Source organism: Bubalus kerabau, chromosome 1, assembly GCF_029407905.1.
Source record: "Bubalus kerabau isolate K-KA32 ecotype Philippines breed swamp buffalo chromosome 1, PCC_UOA_SB_1v2, whole genome shotgun sequence".
Lineage (NCBI taxonomy): Eukaryota > Metazoa > Chordata > Mammalia > Artiodactyla > Bovidae > Bubalus > Bubalus kerabau.
In genome coordinates, this window is record NC_073624.1 from 143,585,051 (window position 1) to 143,589,133 (window position 4,083).

Here is a 4,083-nt window from a genome sequence, read left to right on the forward strand (position 1 = left end):
TGTACTCCTTCACTAGAAACTTTGGCACGAAATTCATAATCTCAGATTGGAAACATGAATGCATTCTTTTTAATATTGGGACCAAATAAAAGTTTGCCAAGGTATAATATGAAGTGAAGTGAAGTCACTCAGTCATGTCTGACTCTTTGTGACCCCATGGACTATAGCCTACAAGGCTCCTCTGTCCATGGAATTTTCCACGCAAGAGTACTGGAGTGGGTTGCCATTTCCTTCTCCAGGGGATCTTCCCAACTCATGGATCGAGCCTGGGTCTCCTGTATTGCAGGCATACACTTAACCATTGGAGCCACCAGTTCTGTGCTATCTGTATATCTATAAATATAGTTGAGAGTGGACAATACAACAAGAAAAGGAAAAAAGGAAGAAAAAGAAGAATATAAAACTGCCATTATTTGCAGGTGATTGAATCATCTACCTGGCAAAGTCAATAAAAGAATACAAACTTTCATGAAATAAGATATTAAAATAATTTTGCAAGATGCAAGATAGATGCAAAACCTATATTTTATTTTTTTATATCAGCAACCATCCATCTAGAATAAGTTCAGTTGAGTTGTTCAGTTATGTCCGACTCTTTGCAACCACATGGACTGCAGCATGCCAGGCTTCCTTGTCCATCGCCAACTCCCAGAGTTTGCTCAAACTCATGTTCATTGAGTTGGTGATGCCATCCAATCATCTCATCCTCTGTTGTCCCCTTATCCTCCCACCTTCAATCTTTCCCAGCATCAATGTCTTTTCCAATGAGTCAGTTCTTCGCATCAGGTGGCCAGAGTATTGAAGTTTCAGCTTCAACATCAGTCCTTCCAATGAATATTCAGGACTGATTTCCTTTAGGATTGACTGGTTTGATCTCCTTGCAATCCAAAGGACTCTCAAGAGTTTTCTTCAACACACAGTTCAAAAGCATCAGTTCTTCGGTGCTCAGCTTTTTTTATTGTCCAACTCTCACATCCATACATGACTACTGGAAAAAAACCAGCTTTGACTAGACGGACCATTGTTGGCAAAGTAATGTCTCTGCTTTTTAATACGCTGTCTAGGTTGGTCATAGCTTTTCTTCCAAGGAGCAAGTGTCTTTAAATTCTTGGCTGCAGTCATCATCTGCAGTGATTTTGGAGCCCAAGAAAATAAAGTCTGTCAGTGTTTCCATTGTTTCCCCATCTATTTGCCATGAAGTGATAGGGCCAGATGCCATGATCTTAGTTTTCTGAATGTTGAGTTTTAAGCCTACTTTTTCACTCTCCTCTTTCACTTTCATCAAGAGACTCTTTAATTCTTCTTTACTTTCTGCCATAAGGGTGGTGTCATCTGTGTATCTGAGGTTATTGCTATTTCTTCCAGCAATCTTGATTCCAGCTTGTGCTTCATCCAGCCCAGCATTTCACATGATATACTTTTCATATAAGTTAAATAAACAGGGTGACAATATACAATCTTGACATATAAGCTGGATTTAGAAAAGGCAGAGGAAACAGATCAAATTGCCAACATTCCTTGGATCATAGAGAAAGCCAGGGAATTCCAGAAAAACATCTACTTCTGCTTCATTGACTACGCTAAAGCCTTTGACTGTGTGGATCACAACAAGCTGCAGAGAATTCTTTAAAAATGGGAGTACCAGACTACCTTACCTGTCTCCTGATAAACCTGTATGTGGGTCAGGAAGCAATAGTTAGAACCTTACATGGAACAACTGACTGGTTCAAATTTAGGAAAGGAGTACATAAAAGCTGTATATTGTCAACCTGTTTATTTAAATTATATGCAGAGTACATCATGCAAAATGCCGGACTAGATGAATTACAAACTGGAATCATGATTGCCAAGGAAAATATCAACAACCTCAGATATCCAGATGATACTACTCTAATGGCAGACAATGAAGAGAAACTAAAGGGCCTCTTGATGAAGGTGAAAGAGGAGAGTGAAAAAGCTGGCTGAAAAGTCAACATTCATAAAACTAAGATCATGTCATCTTGTCTCATCACTTTATGATGAATAGAAGGGGAAAAACTAGAAACAGTGACAAATTTTATTTTCTGGGCTCCAAATTCACTATGGATGGTGACTGCAGCCATGAAATTAAAAGATTTTTGCTCCTTTGAAGGAAAGCTATGTTAAACCTAGACAGCATATTAAAAAGCAAAGATATCACTTTGCCAACAAAGGTCCAGATAGTAAAGGAACAGTTTTTCCAGTAGTCATGTACACATGTTACAGTTGGAACATAAAGAAGGCTGAGTGCCGAAGAACTGATGCTTTTGAACTGTGGTGTTAGAGAAGACTCTTGAGAGTCCCTTGAACAGCAAGGGGATCAAATCAGTCAATCCTAAGGGAAATCAACCCCGAATATTCATTTGGAGGACTGTTGCTGAAGCTCCAATACTTTGGCCACCTGATGTTAAGAGCTGACTCATTGGAAAACACCCTGATGCTGGGAAAGATTGAAGGCAACAGAGAAGGGAGCGGCTGATGATCACATGGTTAGATGCATCATCGACTCGGTGGGCATCTATTTGAGCAAACTCTGGGAGCGAGTGAGGAAAGGGAAGCCTGCTGTGTCACAATGCATGGGGTCACAAAGAGTCGGAGATGACCGAGAGGCTGAACAACAACAACATAACGTAAAACAATAAATGAAAAATGTATACACACACACATACAAATATACGCATATGTATTACAGTACCTTCCTATATACAGTGAGATATAATAGTAAGAAATTGTAATATGTGTTTACATATATATAATATATGTATTCATAACAGCAATTTTGCAGCAGAGTATACAAACATTTTGCAGTAGAGTATACAAACAGTGCAAGACATATTAGAATATATAATAGTTGTTTATAGCTAGAACTGGGGAAAGAGTAGAGTATGGGAATGACACAAAATTAAGAAAAGAAAACCAAACTATCAAATGAAATAAAAATGGACTATGAATGGGACAGTGATGATAATTTGTCTTGAAGTAAAAGTACAATTAATTCAGATGTCTGCCCCTGTGCTCCTAAAATAGAATGAAATATTCTGAGTTATCAAATTACTAACATCTTAGTGATCCATGTAGTGAGCCAAAACAAGTAATGCTAGTGCAAAAGTATTCACTGTCAGGTGTAAGTAATTAATCATTTTAAACCACAAAGCTAGTTTTAGCATTCCTGTATATGGTGTTATAGCAGGTGTTATAGCAGCATGGTGTGTAAAAGGTGTATAGAAGGTGTTATAGCAGCATGATGTGTAAAAAAGGGCAGAGTGTAAAACCATAAAACCCCAAAAAACCAGGAAAACTAAATCCAGAAGAATTACAAAAATATGATAGCATAGTAGACAATATGACCTTTCCATTTATGCTTAAAAAAAAAAACAATGGTTGTTAAATTTGACTAGATTTCCTATGGAAAAGATTGAGTAAGCAAACAAATGTGTCTTGGCTCCAGATGAGGTGGTACCACAGCTGCTGTGAATGAGCTCAGTGTGTGCTGCCTCATGTACACAAAGTTGGATTAATGTCTGGTCTCATTGTGAAACTTAACAAAACCCAATTAACATTATAAAGTTATTTATAAATTTAATATATTTGATTTATTTTTAATCACTTGAATACCAAACTAAATTTCCAAAGCACTAAAGTAAATAATATTCACTGAAGTTATAAATAAGCTGATTATGTTTTCTTAAATGTTTCAATGCTGTTTATAAATTTAGAACAGTTTAAATCACTCATTTAAGTTTAAATCGGATGTATTTTTCTAGACACTTTGGTATGAGTATGATACATTTTCTTATCATTAAAATAGTTGAAGTATCAAATATACAAGTTATTCCTAAAAACAATGTTGTTATTCAGTTGTTAAGTTGTGTCTGACTCTTTGTGACCTCAAGGCATTTTCATTTAATATTTATTTTGTTGTTTTGATTTTCTGTTGTGTCTAGAGGTGATTTTATTTTCTTAAGCTTTGTTATTAAGAATTCAGGGTTTTTCAAAATAAAATAAATCAGCCTACACATTAGGGAATAGTTGATCCAAGATCTATTTAGAAGGGTATATCTATAA